This window comes from Emydura macquarii, unplaced genomic scaffold (assembly GCF_026122565.2).
Source record: "Emydura macquarii macquarii isolate MOO-44397 ecotype Brisbane River unplaced genomic scaffold, CSIRO-AGI_Emac_v2 contig_3122, whole genome shotgun sequence".
NCBI classification, from domain to species: Eukaryota; Metazoa; Chordata; order Testudines; family Chelidae; genus Emydura; species Emydura macquarii.
The window spans coordinates 943857-960053 of NW_027133259.1; the positions used below are offsets into that span (position 1 = coordinate 943857).

General features: G+C 41.4%; 1 long non-coding RNA gene across 5 annotated transcripts in view; it reads left to right on the forward strand.

Moving 5' to 3' along the window:
* LOC137141903 (uncharacterized) overlaps positions 1-16197 on the forward strand; it is an 83299-nt gene that overhangs the window by 38027 nt on the left and 29075 nt on the right. The window contains exon 1 of one of the 5 annotated variants that reach the window (XR_010916776.1): positions 6263-6379. The exons of the other annotated variants lie outside the window; for them this stretch is intronic. This is a non-coding gene — a long non-coding RNA (uncharacterized lncRNA). Of the gene's footprint in view, positions 1-6262; positions 6380-16197 lie in introns of those variants that run through there. 5 annotated transcript variants of the gene reach the window in all.

Below are 16197 nucleotides of genomic sequence, written 5' to 3' on the forward strand. Positions count from 1 at the left end.
TAATCAGACTTGAAGAGCTACTATATGCAACACCTTGTTAGGAGAAAATTACTAGATAATTGTGGTTTCACTTTTTCACTTCTTTAAAAAGCCACTACTAGCCAACTGCCTGTATGTATTATACACACACAAGAAACATATATATAATTAATAATTAAAATATATAATTAATATAATATAAATATATAATTAATTTAAAGCTGATGCTTTCTTCTTAATTAATGCATTGGGTATTTAAAATAAAAAGATGAGTTGTACCTGCATGCCTGCATAATGAACTCCAAGTCTTGCATTTCTGTTTGTCACAGGAGAGGATTGAGACCTGTATCTTCATAAACCAAAGTATGTTACAGGAACTGCCAGACTCTCTGATGTACCTTCCTGCTCGCTTTGCCATTTCTCTTCCTTATGCACCTTAAGAGCTTCTTCTGTTTCTTTCGGCTCCACCGGAAGTTTCTCTCCCTGACTCGAACTTCCACTACTGCCCTTCTGTGTCCTTCCACTAGACAGGCTCCTTAATTCGTTGTTCACTCTCCTCGTTCCTGACCAGATGCCTTGCAGTGATTTCCCCTTTGATTTTTAACTCTTAATTGTGGGCTGTAATTATTCCTAGTACTCAGGTAATTCTACTCTGCCTGTGACCACCTTTTCCCATACCAGCCTTCATTCATCACTCTAACCAAATGGGGATTGCAACTCCCCTTGTTCATGACCTTACATTCAAGCTGCTTCCACATCTGTTTGCCTTCCGTGAAGTCAGAATTCCGTTCCTATCTGAGGTTCCAAACAGTGATTGTCTCCCACTAACAGGATCAGGTTGAGAAGAGGTGCTTTTTAGATAAAAGCAAACTTTAATGACAAATTATAGAAATAGAAAATTATAAAGTAAGTAATTGGAAATAAATGCATTTAGGAAGCTATAATTACTAGAAAAAACTCTGGTAGGTGGACGGCCATGAAATTTATAACAAAGTATGAAAATATTTCCTACAGCGTGGTAAAATAGTCTGTCTGCCCTTTCTTCCCTTCTTCAGCCTAAAAGTTCTCTGTTTTTCTGTGACCCAATCAGTATGAAGTCTTAGGAATTGTTCCTAACAGAGCTCCTTCTTCCCCTTTTATGGAGGTGACAGGCTGCATACTTCATCTTTTGAAACCAAACTAGAATGGTAAATGTGGTCCAGTCCAGTTCAGATTACTTATGCCTCTTGTTTTTACCCTCCAAGGCTGTCACTTTTATTGTTGGAAGTCAGCTCATCAAGCAGGAAGATGAAACACCTTGAGTTATAGTGTTGGTTTATGCTAAACCATATTTCTTCCCACCTCAAAATGTATCTGGACATTGCTTTTAATGTTCTCCAAGTACACATTTCCAATACCACATTTATAATCATTAATAATTTCCAGTAAATGTGTCTGAGGCATGTTTGTGCAGGTTACTGTTATACTGCATATACAGCCATAATTAGTTTTATTCACATAAGAGGTATCTGGAATATTTTAAGATCATATGGGATCATAACAAGATCATAATTCATGCATCCAGATAACTCTCTGTTGCACATGCTATCCAGTATTTCTTCCACTTTCCATCACTGATAGATCTGATCCCATTCCTATTGCAGAGCTGAACATTTTTTGTGCCTTTTTAGTTGACATGCGCTCAACATTGTGCTTGTACTAGATGGACTTTATCTCACTATTGAAAATGGGTGGTCAGAGTAATGATAGTGAGGAGTTCAGAATTCCTGGCTTTGCCACTGATTTATTGTGAAATATTAAGCAAGTTACTTTACCTCTCTGAATCTCAATTTTCCCCTCATGTACAATGAAGATAATACCTACTTTACAGGGGTGCTGAGGCTTAAGTAATATTTATAAGATGATTTGAGATCTTCAGGTAAAAGTTGCACCATAAGTGCAAAGGTTATTTTTTATTCCAAGAATGGTGATCCTCATTTTGACTTGAAATAAATTCACTATATCTAATAGAACAAGTCTTCACATTGAAAATAACTTTATCTTCTATTTCAGTGCTTCAAATTCAGATATGCTGCGAGAAGATACAATACCATTGAGTTTATATCTGCATATGGCCCTCTCTCTTTGAATTAATCTGTTTGCATAGCTGTCACTCATTAATTTTGGAATGCAGTTTCTTCCCCCCACCCTCCCCATGGGTATAGAAGAATGGCATTAGAACACTTCTTAATGACTCATAAGGTGGAACGGAGAGTGATACATGGCTAAACTCACCTTAGGGAGTTTAGATGTCCTTCATAAGCCACATACAGTATATTTAGCAAAAGAGTGTTTTACAGTCTTCGTTTAAGACTGTAAAACACTCAAGTTAAGCCTCTTGTTACCTCTCTGTCCCAGTCTCTTTTTACTGCTCCTCAATTTTCCAGTTTCCTTAATACAAGCTGTAGCACTGACCACTCCCTTTGTTTCCTTCTCCAAGTCTCATGTTTGCTCCTTCTTCCATCTGTTCCCATATGCTTAGCATTTCCTTCCTGATTTTATCTGTCTTGCCTTCTCCAAGTTCCTCTTTCAAACACACTTCTTCCATGACGTCTATAAACCTAGTTGCCTCTTTAAAAACTGTTACAAAAGAGATGTATATACGTTAAAAACATGACTCCAACAAGAGTCATGCTTAACATCTTTGCTGAAGTCATTTTGCTTTTTGTGTGCTTCCTATTCCCCTATGCTTCACCTTTGTACTCTTTTAAGATTGTAAACTCTTTGGGTCAAGGATTCCGTGTTCATACTTGCTTGTAAAATGCCCAGCATGCTTTTGGTACTCATAAATAATATCACAACACTTTCAAGCAGTTGTAACCCAGGGTTTGACCAATTCCAAAGGAGGACAGGCATATATTTGCTAGTTTAGGACTTCAGGAAATTTGGGATAGAACAAGACTTACAAAGCAAATAAAACAAGTCAGATTGAAATAGGAAGGGGCAGATCCTGTTCCTAACAGTTAGGCAAATAAATGAGCTGGAGATCTCTATGGAGAAAGGGGAGGTGGCGAGTGGCAGCTCTGCATGAAGAGATTATTCATAGATCCCTGTAGCTTGGTCATCTCATAGAAAACTGGCCTACTGTTTCTTGTTAGTTTGAGCCTATAAACAGATGTGCTCAGTAACTTATTACCTGCTGTCCAGAATTAGCAATGAGATTAGCATCAACCTTAGGTTATGTATTTCCTTGGCTACTGGTGGAGGAATAGAGGAAAGGCAAGATGGTAGTGTTTGCCAGTCTTTTGAAATACTTCTATCTTCCACATCAGTTCAGGCTATATTGTGTTCGGGTTTAATCAGTAATAGTTCTTCAAGTAGTAGTTCAAATGTGTATTCCACACATAGGTACGCACATGCTCCATTCACCTGATACTGGAGAATTTTAGTAAGTAGTGTCTGCTGATGCGTGCCTATGCAGTTTTCCTCCTCATGCCCTGAACCGAGGACATAATGGGTTACACAGACTGATGCCTCTCCAGTTCCTTTTTACTGCCACATGGCATGAGTTAGAATCCTGTTTCCAAAGCTACCTACTTCTTCAGATATTATGAAAATACTGGCCTAATCCTGAGAGAGTAATTTAAAATAAAATTTAAAAAGGCTGTTTTACTGGCCTCTTCCTGGTTTTAGCTGGGCATGAAATAGTGAATAGGCTCTTTCCTGCTCACCTGAAACCAGGAAACTCTGGAAATATTAGAAACAATAGACTCTCATGCACTATCCCTAGCTCCGACTCATTGCTCTGTTTTTGCTGCTGCCTGTCTTTGAGGTGAAGTTTGGATTTAGCGTGGCTCATGCTTGGTGGCTGTGAAAGACTTGCTGGTGTTCAGAATGTGATTTTTTTTTTAAAGTGCATACAGATGGCTTTAAAGGAATTTAGGATTGCGGGGGGAGAGCTCTTTCTTCTCCTACTTACCCCATTGCAATTTAATACTGAATCAGACTCTATCATTGCAGCTATCTATAGTTCCCCACCACAGGCTTATTACTGGAATCCATTGGGGGCCTACGCAGCACATCTCCAGCCAAACTAAATAAATCTGCTTTCTGTTAACAGCAGTTTGCTAACAGATGTGGCCCAGAGACTGAATCTGTGTTCACTGTGTAGCCCATATGTCAAAATTTGGAATGGTTTAGCTGAAATCAATAAATGATAACAAAAGTTAACTAATTACACAAAATATACATCCAAAAAATTGTGAGGCGGTAAAATTACTATTATTGGCTTTTTTTTCTTTGCCCTTCAACCCTGTATATCCTGGATTTATACATAATTTGAATGGGAAGAATAATACCATGCAGCTCTCATTCCAGTTATGCAAATTCAGTGTTCTCCCTTCTGAAATTTACTGTACATCTGGGTGAGGACAAGGAAACCTTCCAATTGTGGAAGAGGCTGTGCTCAAGTTTAAACGCAGGAAAAGAAGTCAGTCAGACCTAAATAAGTAATGTCATATGTATTCTGTTCAGCAGAATTTTATGACCTAGAAAAAAGTTGATGCACAGGTTAAAACTCTCCTGAATCTGCTCTAACTTGTCTTTCCAGGACTTATTTTACTGGCTGTTTTAGGTCTTTTTGACCTTGGCAGCAATTACAGTGGTCATGTTTCCCCAGAGGAGAATGGAGTTTGAACAATTTCTTCAATTTACATAGGAACAAACAAACTTTACTTACCCATCAAGAATTATGTTTTCCTTTTCCAGTTTTTTTCCTCAATAGACACTTTCAGTGACCTTTGTAAGTAAAAGCTAAATTGTGCTAAAAATATCTTAGTAGTTTGATATATGTCCTTTGTTAAATGAAGTCTTCTTAAAGCTACCAGTTGTGCTCTGTAGACTGGATTCCTTTTTTTTTTTTTTTTTTAAATACACCAATGTGACACGCAATGGTGCATGCATTCTTATCTTTTTTCTGAGATGTGTCATGTGCTTTCCTCTGCTCTCTATTGTGCCAGAGGCGATTACCTTTTTTCTAAATAGGTAAGTAAATAGAAGGAATATATCTGAAAATCATAAGAAAAGTACTCCAAGAACAATAATAGCACCTGTTAACTGACAGGTACTTCTTGGCAAGCTTCATGGTTTTAATTACATTTAGCAAACATTCCTTTATTACAGGGCCACCAGCAGAATTCTCTAGCAATAAAAGTGTATATTTTTTGGATCGACATGATAAGACTTATGGTTTTATTTTCTGTGAGAAATTTGTAATTTACCTATACGTCTAGTTAATGCAGACACTTTATTATTTGTTTGGACTGATTTTTTTTAAGCCTATGTTTATATAACCTAGTTATCACCAGCCAACCCAATCAATAATTAAACAAGTATCATAAAGAACCCAGACTACTTTTATTGCTTTGTACTGAGTTTGAACCATTACTTTTCAGCACTATGCTTTTTGATGATACTGCTTGTCTGTTCATCATTGTAACTTTTTTTTTTTTTTTTTTTTTTTTTTTTTTTTTTTTTGGTGGTAAAAATAAAATATTTATAATGAGAGGGAACTTTGACATACAGTGAAAGGGCCTTTTCCATACTCTTTTGAGAAGTAGTATTTCTTTGTTTCAAAGACTGCTGTGAGGGCTTTTAATTAAAACAGCTGGAAACAAATAACATTTACGTCTTCTCAGGCTGCTGTGATCAGATCATTTCTGTCACCAATGGAAAGTAGCTACAAAGTATAGTTTCCATAACCGCCACAGTGACAATTTTTTCTCAGAAGAGTTTTCAGACTCTTGTACTTAATCGCAGAGAGTGAAATGCAGAATCAGTGCAGTGCAAGGCCCTTTGGACACTGTATGGCTCACAGGCAACATTAAGGCTGGGATATTCAGAGGCCTCATGGAGTTAAGTGCCCAACTCCCATTGGTTATAGTGAAAATCCTAGCCCAAGATCTTAAGTGGTGTGAAGGGTCTCTGAACTGGGATGAATTTCAACTCGGTAGTTTCTCAGTAGTTTCACAACAATATATGTATATATATTTGTACAATTGTGGGCAACAGAGATTAAAATAATTTTTTTGAAAGATAAAGCTTTTATCACTTGTTAGTTAGATGATGATGATCTTTTTCTATACAGAATATTTAGTATTTTAAAGTGAACTTTTAAATGCTCACAGAAGGTAACCGAGAAGTTAGAAAAGAGAAGCAATTAGTCCCCATGCCTATCAATCCTTGAGCTCTCCATTGAGACTACTCACTAAGTTATCAAATGTGGTGATTGTATGTGTTTCAGATAGGTGTCTAATAAGAGTCGGACTGAGACTATTCACTCACTTCACCAGGCTGGATTCAAGCTGATGTCCTGGAAGTGGGAGGCTTTTCATTCCATTGCCAGTCTCCTAATGCATCCGTGGTATGCTAATATTTACTTTGTCAGTGGGTGAAAAATTAAAATTGGTATCAGGGTTTTCCATGTTGTAAAGTAATTTCTGTTGTTACTGAGTTAAAAATCTATAACTTTCAGTTTTTAGTTTACAATTCCTCCAGAGGCCTGACTAGAAAATAATTTTTTTTTAAATGGAAAGTAAGCTAGCATTTTCTAGTTAACTTTGCACTGGAGAATACAACACAGCTGACAAGGAGAGATTCAGAAATATCTCTGGGACAGTACAAATTTATGCCAGACTCACGTTTTCTTCTTCGAGTGCTTGCTCATGTCCATTCCATGCAAGGTGTGTGTATGCTGCGTGCACAGTTGCCAGAAATTTTTCCTTCAGTGATATCTGTTGGGCTGGCTCAAGAGCCCTCTGGAGTCAAGCGCATACACGCCAGTATAGGAGGTGCTGCCCGCCCTGCTCCGCCCCCTCTCAGTTCTTTCTTATCGCCTGTGACGGTTGCCTGGAATGATCATTTTTGCTCTTGCAAGGCTTCTTCCCTATCGTTTGGACTTTTCTACTGTGTATTGTATAGTTATTGTAGTTAGTGTATATAATTCTTCGTTAATATATATATAGTAATGTTAATGGTCGTCCCTGTTATCGAGGGACTTCTGCCCTAGGGGTTGAGCATGCCCTGGACTTCAAGCCATGTATCTCCTGTGGCAAGCCAATGCCAGTGAGTGACCCATACTCTAGCTGTCTAAAGTGCCTCAGGGAAACTCACATTAAGGAGAAGTGCCAGAACTGGAGGGGCTTCAGACCATGCACACAAAAGGACAGGACATTTGTCTAAAGCAGCGGTTCTCAACTGGTGGTACGCGTACCACCGGTGGTACTTACCGGAGGGCCCTCCCACCCACCCTTGTGATACTCTGCTGCCGAAAATGGGGAAATGGCGGAAGGGTTTCAGCGGCGGGTATTGTTTCCGCCGCGAAACCCCGCCGCCCGTCTCTCCCCGCCGCCGCGAAACCCCGCTGGAAATCCCTCCCGCCGCCGCTGCGAAACCCCGCTGCAAGTCCCCTCCCTTTTTTTTCCCGAGTGGTACTCGGGTCGGGTACAGTCGGGTCAAGTGGTACTTGACCTGACTGTACCTGGCCTGAGTGGTACTCGGGGGTAAAAAAGGTTGAGAACCGCTGGTCTAAAGGCCTTACTCATGGAGGCTGCCCTCAGATCAGTCTTGGAGACGAGCTGCTCAAAATTGGAGCTGAACACTTTGGCTTCTGTGCGAAGTGCTCCACCACTCTTCCCAGCACCACTCTCCATCTCCAGTGCCGACGAAGAAGCTTAAGAAACAGCACACCAAGAGAGGGGCTCTCTGGTGCCAAAGAGTGACAAATAGGAGTGACTAGTGTAGTGAGACCTGCACTGGGCCACTTATCCTCCCCAGAGCCACCGATGTCTCTGGTGACTTTGAGTCTGATCTGGGACCTGCCTCCAAGTCCTGGGAGCGGGCATAGGACTACATGCCGGCAAACCTCTTCCATCCTGGAAGCTTTCCAAGTGGCAAAGGATCTGATGTCCCTCCTGATCCTGCCAACCTCTCAAGGCCCTTGGCTAGCCAAGGCAACCAGGGATAGAAGGGGGCAAGGGGCACTTCACTGCCACATCAACCACCGTGGCACTGTCCAGGGGTTAACCCTCTATGATCCTGATACAGCGGTCTCTGTCCCTTTACCAGTCCCTAGTTCCCCATCATCACCTGGAGGCGGAAAGCAGTATTGCGCCACTGTGGTGTCCAAGGAAAGAATCCTCTTCGGAGTCCAAAGTGGAATCCTTTGCTCCACCTAAGACGACCTGCTGGTTCCCACCTACGCACTGGACTTTGGTACTGGACCCTTGCCTGGCACATGGCCACTGGCCAATGCAGTGACAGTATTGGAACTTGTGGGGGTTTTACCAGTACCAGGCCCCCTTCCGACCGCTCATACTCAGTGGTGTCTGAGAGGCAAGCCCCCTTTTCATCCTATCCTGCACTGGATTCTGACTCTGGTACTGACCCTGGTGCCAAGGCCCAAAAAAAGGCTCCATTGGACATGGTGGAGGTGAAAGCCTATTCTCATCATCCCTGCACAAGGCAGTCACAGACGCTAGCAATTCGCTCCCGCCAAAAGACTTCAGGGCCCATCAAGAGCTCCTGAAAAGGATCGCCACAAACTTAGGACTGGAAGTCGAGGAGATCAAGGAGTCTGCACACAGCCTAGTTGACATGCTGAGTGCAGCAGCTGCCTCCAGAGTGGCACTGGAGGTGGTGGTGAGACCCATTAGAGCACTATGGCAGACCCCTTCTTTTCTGACCCCCACCTCAAAAATTGTAGAGAAGAAATACCAGGTCCTAGCCAGTGGGTTTGAGTACCTTTTACTTGCACCTTTCCCTCCCCCCTCCGGGGTTCCTGGTAGTATCAGCGGCGAATGAGCAGAACAGGCGGGGGCAGTTGAGCATTATGCCCAAAACTAGAGAGATCCAGAGACTTGACCTGTTCGGATGCAAGGTTTATTCAATGGGCAGCCTCCAGTTGCATATCTTTAACCAGCAGGCTGTGCTAGAGAGGTATGATTTTAATCTGTGGGACTCGTCCAAATTTAAGGACTCCCTGCCACAGGAGTTGAGGCCATCCAGAAGGAGGGCAAAGGCAGTGGCCAAGACCTCCCTCCAGGCGGCTCTGGACACAGCTGACTCAGCAGCCAGGACTATGGCATCAGAGGTCACCATGAGACACTGTTTGTGGCTCCAATCATTGGGTCTCCTTCATGAAGTGCAGCAGTCCATCCAGGAACTCCCCTTCGAGGGTACTGCCCTGTTCTCTGAACAGACAGACTCCAAGCTTCACAATCTCAAGGACTCGAGGGCCACCCTTCACTCCTTGGGCCTTTACATGCCTCCTACGTCCAAGAAGCATTTTAGGCCCCAGCAGCCTCCCAGGTTCATGGCACCTCCCAGGCAGGAGCCCTACAAAAGAAAGAAGAAGGGTTATAAGCAGCGTCAACCCCTACCTTCTACCTCAGCCTCCAACTCAGGCTCGCATAGATATCCCAGCAGGGCCAGGCAGGCCTTTTGAAGGGACGCCCAAGGATGGTTTACCAGTCTTGATGTCAGATCCATCCTCCCTTTTGTTTTTGGACCACCTATTACCCTTCAGCCCAGCGTGTTTATATATAATGGCAGATGGCTGGGTACTCAGCACTGTGACAGTTGGTTACACCCTCCACTTTTGCCCACCCCTTCCTCTCACCCACCACCCCTTCCCTCTGCAGGGACCCTTCTCATGAGCAGCTTCTTGTCTAGGAGATGCTAGCCCTCATGTGTGGGGGCTGTAGAGGAAGTTCCTTGAGATTTGAGAGTGAAAGGATTTTACTCCCAATATTTCCTAATCGCAAAGGCCAAGAGGGCTCTATGTCCCATCCTGGACCTACATCACCTCAACAAATATATCCAGAAACTGAGGTTCCGCATGGTCTCCCTTACCTCCATCATTCCCTCCCTGGATCCAGGAGACTGGTACGCTGCCCTTGATTTAAAGGATGCTTATTTCCATCTTCTGCGGTCACAGATTTCTCAGGTTTGTAGTGCGTCAGTATCACTAACAATTCACTGTGCTTCCCTTCAGCCTGTTGGCAGCCCCACAGGTCTTGATGAAGTGTCTGGCTGTGGTAGCAGCCTTCCTCAGAAGTCAAGGTATGTAAGTCTATCCATACCTTGATGACTGGCTGATCTAAGGTTGCCCACAAGCTCAGGACCAATGCAGCATCAGGACAGTACAGGCCATCTTTCAGGCGCTAGGTCTGTTGATTAAATGAGCAGAAGTCAGTTCTGGTACTGGTTTAGAGAACAGAGTTCATCAGGGCAGTGCTTGACTTGACCCAGCCCAAGGCCTACCTACTAGAGGCCAGATTCTGAGTTATGTCGGACCTGATCTCCAAGATCACGATCCACCTACTAACAACTGCTCAAGTCTGCCTCAAACTGTTGGGTCACATAGCTACATGTACCTATGTGGTGCAGTATGCAAGGCTATACCTCTGACCCATACAGATGTGGCTGGCATCAATCTATTCCTCAAGCAGACACCGCTTGGGCTTGATACTCATGATTCTACCTCCAGTCCTTGCTTCGCTGACCTGGTGGATAGATCCAGGTTCTGTAATGAAAGGCGTATGTTATGTTGCCCTGCATTCATTGATAAGGTTCACTTGGCAGCCATCTCAGCCTTCCATTCTGCAGAGCATTGCAGATTAGTGTTCTCCTATGAAATGACGGTCAGGTTTCTCAAGGGCATGAAAGACTTTGCCCTCAGGTTCGTAATATAATCCCCCCCATGGGACTTAAACCTGGACCTGTTGAGGCTCATGGGGCTTCCCTTTGAGCCATTAGCATGGTGTCCTGTTATGTTTGGATACTTGGAAGTTACTTGCACTCAGAAAGAAACCAGCAGACAAGAACACAGGAAGATATAAACACACACAGACTAGGGTTTATTCTTCTACCAAGACCAGACAGAACAGGCTGAGCTATCCCATAATAGTCTAGCTTTGTTAGCTATGGCAAGCTAGGCAGGACACAAAATACACAACTTGCCACATACTGCTTCTCTCTTGGAAGGTTGCCTTCCTGGTGGCGATCACCTTGGCCAGAAGTGTCTCTAATATCAAGGCCCTGACATCAGAACCCTCTTATATGGTGTTCCTCAAGAAGAAGATCCAGCTGCGCCCCCATCAGGCCTTCCTACGAAAGGTGCTGTCGCTATTCCACAACTACCAGGACATTTTTCTTCCTGTCTTCTTTCCAGAATCTCTCAAGACCGCTGAGGAGCATCAGCTTCATACATTGGATGTTAGGTGGGCCCTTGCCTTATATATTGAGAGAACTAAGCCCTTCCGCAAGTCCACGCAACTGTAGCTGTAGCAGAAAGGATGAGAGGGCTACCTGTGTCATCTCAAAGAATCTCATCCTGGATAACTGCCTGTATCCGAGCTTGCTATGAGCAGGCAAAGGTTCCGCCTCTGGCCATCATGTCTGTTCATTCCACAAGAGCCCAAGCTTTGTCAGCAGTGTTTATTTGCATAGGTACCAATCCAAGACACCCTCAGAGCTGCAACATGGTCATCGGTTCATACCTTCATGTCCCACTACGCCATCACCGAACAGGCCTGTGACGATGCCAGTTTTGGGAGAACAGTGTTGCAGTCAGCACATCCATGAACTCTGAGCCACTTCCAGGGGTTACTGCTTGAGTTACTACTAGCGTGGAATGGACATGAGCAAGCATCGACAAAGAAGAAAAAACAGTTACTAACCTTCTGTAACTGTTGTTCTTCGAGATGTGTTGCTCATGTCCATTCCATGACCCGCCTTCCTTCCCCACTGTCAGAGTTACCAGCAAAAAGGAGCTGAAAGGGCACGGGGCGGTAGTGTTCCTTATACTGGTGCATATGCATGTGACTCCAGAGGGTACTAAAGCTGGCTCAGTGAAGCGCACACACCTAGCATGGAAAGGACATGAGGAACACATTTCAAAGAACAACTGTTACGGAAGATTAATAACCATTTTTTGTATGGTATAGCATCCAAAACAGATCATTTAAGGCATGCTGTATTTACTATTTTATGATATAAAGCAAAAGCCTTCATTACCCTGTAAATATTTCAGTAACTTCTACAAAGTTAATATATTGTATGTATTTTTATAACTTGCAGTGTAAGTGTTCACCAAGGGTTTCATTCAGTAGGTAGTATCATTCTGGTATAGAATATTGAACTCTTTATTATATAAGACCAATATTTAACTATGAGAGTTAGATATTTAATTTTAGTAGATATGTAGCTCTACGAAATATAACATTTATTTAATAGATATTCTACAGCTCCAGACTGATGGGATGTTCTCTCTCACTTTGAACAAAAAGGCAGCAATGCCAGTCACAGAACATGTCATTTGGGTTTAATCTTTCCCACAACACTTTTTGTATGCATCAAACCTCAGAATTTTCTCTACCACAGGCAATTGAGTGTTTTCAGCAGCTCTGACAACTCAAGAGCAGCTCGTATATAATCCAAATGCTTCCTTTTAAAGGCTTAATTCACTAATGGTGCCCGGCTGTCAGTCCTTCCCTGAAGACTGACAGCTGATGGAGTTAGGCATGTATTTTTTTCTCTCCTACAAAGAAGTTCAGTAACCCCTTTCTCAGCTTGGTGGGCATACACGTAGGTACATACACGCAGTCACATCGCTCCGAAGAACTTACAATCTGAAATGTGGAGCTATGTCTTCATGCTTCATGTAGGTACTTTGGATTAGAACAACCTTCCATTTTGTATAAATATTTGTAGAATATTCAAAGTTACCAGATGTAATTCACGTGAGGCTCAATTTAGGCATAAACTCTTGACAACATTTTAATCCCCAGAGGAGGAAGGCAAGCCATCTCTAGCAGATTTGTCTGTCATTGTCACAAGCATACTGTCCCCTCTCTGTGTTATCTTTTATTTTATTTCGTTTACTATAAATAACTCTTCATTCACTTTTTAAGATGTATTGTGACATAAATTTTGTGGTGATAGCCTTTTGATCTCAAGGATCAAGGCTGAATTATGATGCAGATCAGAGCGATTCAGTTTCTGCATTTTCTGTTTCACTGAAAGGGATACTGCTATTTTTCTGTTTCAGTAAGTAGTGTCAGTATATTTTATTTAAAAATATTTGTGAACTTTATATATTTTACTGCTATAACTTTCCTTAAAGCAACAACTACATCTAATGTGGCCAATAGTCCATTGTTCATCAGACAGCCAGTCTTATTTGATAATGCATAATGGAAATTATTTTTGTTAAGGTTATGAGTTCACAAACTTCAAATGTTAATTATGGAAAAACAGATTTACAGTAGTTTTGCACGCATATTTTCTACTATCTTGTTTGCATGGGGCTATTTGCATTTACACAGACAGATGGATATATTGGCTAGGCAGTGTTCATCAAGTCAAAATACAAAAATATGTGCAGTGTACGTGCCAAGCTCATGCCTACGGTTTTGTGTATTGCCTGTGACTGTATTTCAGACAGATGTAATTCTTTTCTGTAATCTTTGCGGTTGAAATGGGTAAGTCTTAGATGTGGACTTCACTCTTTATATACTTTTTATCCACAAACAAACTGACTGATAAATAGCGGAGAAAAACAATTTGATACATATCAAAGTATGGGAGATATCTCTGTTTACAGGAGGTGCCTATGTGCTGATGGGCTTTCTTTTTTTTCTTTTTTTGTTTCCCCGTTTCTAATACCCTAAAAGTAGCTGCTTATATATCATCTGGTGTTGGGTGTGCCTGCTCACATTTGGATCTTCCCACATTAGTATAGGATTAGGAAAATCTATTTTATCCTCAAAAGGATATCACCAGCAGTTCAGAAGGTTAGTGAATACAGTCAATTGCATTTGGAGTCTTGAAAGGGGATTTAAGAAGGGGGGGGGGGGAGGAGAGACATCCAGCTGTGTGGTGTAGTTATAGAGTGGACATATAGAAACTCAAGAAAATAGAGGGTAGAATTTATCTTTGGCTGGGTTCAAATACTGCTAAAATAGAAAAGGGGCAAAAAGAATGTAGATATGCTTGTTTTCAGAGGAAAACTTGTTTGTGCTTAATACCCCGAATATATTAATTATGAACAGTTAAAACTATTACTGTCAAGTCAGTATCAGCTTTATCTGTCCGATGGGGTGGTGTAACTTATAAACCTGTGTTTTCAGAATATTTTTATGTAATTTTTTTGTTTGATTTTCTTTTCATTTACTAGTAACTTTCCAATTTGTGGTGTCCTCTCCCCTAATTTTGTATCAGCTTCCTCTTGAATGCCAAGAAGGAGTGAGGAATACCAATTTCCTGTAAGTTGGACAGAGAAGGCATTTTGTAATCATTTTTCTCTAACTTAATATTAAGTGCAGTCTTTCATGTGGTTCAATTAATTTACTGTACAGGGGACCCATAAAATCTTCATTTTTCCAAACTAGAATTTTTCTTGTTACATTTTTGTTTGTAACTGAATCTTGGAACCAGAAAGTTCCTCAGTCATCACTGATTTTTCCACGAATTTCCTTTTATCAAACCATGTTTATGTGCATTTAAATGCCAAACCAATCAAATCTCATTAAACTCTTTAAAATATGTACAGAAGCAGTTTTTTCAGATTGTATTATTGTTTGCAGTTCAGATAGCTTCATACTCATTTATCTGAGATCTTTGTTTAAGATTTTAAGACAAAATAACAACAGAATAACACTATTTTTCTGTCTTTTGACCTGTAAAGAAAATGATTGATCTTTCTTCTACTTTAACATTTCAGGTAAAAGCTATATATAGAACACATTAACTTGCACATTAAGAAATGTAGGTAGGTTTCCAAAATGGTTTGGGAGTTGTCTTTGAAAGTCAGATTTCAAAGCTTAAAGTGCAGCCTACTCAGACTGAATGCAGATCTTCACTGAGCTCTGTAGTCCAAGACAGCTGTTTTTTCTAGTCCTCTCTGTTGGAGGAAAATGCTGGCTGTAAGCCTTGTTCCTGGCTTAAGTGTTCATAAGATCAGGCTCTAAGTAACAATTTAAGCACAATAATCTTTTAATCTAACATTAATTTATTTAAAATATTTCTATTCATATTTTATCTTTTATAAATCTTTTCCTCCTTCCCATCCCCTTTTTCTCTAAAAAGAACTCTTAACTTCTGGACCTACATTAAGTTGGAAGTTTCCCTATCTGAAGAAATGATAGAAGTACAAAATGCTGATTTACTCTACTTGTAAGCAAGACTTAGGCCTGGTCTACACTTACTGCGAAATTCGGTGCCAGTTGATGGGAGATAGGAAAGCTATGTAGATTAGCATGCATATCTCCCGTCAACTTCCTAACTTCTATTTACCATGGCATCTTCACTTCACTGTGCCAATGGGAAATGCGCTCCCAGCAACTCAGCATTACTCTTTTTCCCAGGGTGGATTTATTAAATCAACTTACAGATCGATTGAGCAGGTCTCCACTTCCACTCAGTTGATCCCGTCAGTGAAGACATACTCTAAGACATAGAAGGGGAAGTAAATGTTGAACATGTTTTGTGGAATCATAGAAATGTAAGGCTGGAAGGGACCTCAAGCAGTCATCTAATCCAGGTCCCCATGCTGAAACAGGACTGAGCATACCTAGACTATCCTTAACAGTTATTTGTCTAATCTATTCTTAAAAACCTCCAATGATGGGGATTCCACTACCTCCCTGGAAGCCTATTCTAGTCCTTAACTGTTGTCATAATTAGACAGTTTTTCCTGATACCTGACCTAAATTTTGCTTGCTGCAGATTAAGCCCATTACTTGTCCTACCTTCAGTGGGTATGGAGGACAGTTGATCACTGTTCGCTTTATAATAGACCTTAACATATTTGAAGACGGTTACCAGGTCCTTCATCAGTCTTTTCTTAAGACTAAACATGCCCAGTTTTTTTAACCTTTCCTTGAAGGTCAGGTTTTCTAAATCTTATAATTTTTGTTGCTCTTCTCTGGACTCTCCTCCAGTTTGTCCACATCTTTCCTAAAGTGTGGCACCCAGAACTGCACACAGTTCTCCAACTGAGGCCTCACCAGTGCCAAGTAGAGGGGGCAATATACCCCAAGTTTTTCATACGGCACTCCGGTTAATACACGCCAGAATGACATTATCCTTTTTCGCAACTGCATCACGCTGTTGACACACATTCAATTTGTGATCCAGGATTTTTTTCAGCAGTACTAATGCCTAAACAATTATTCCCCA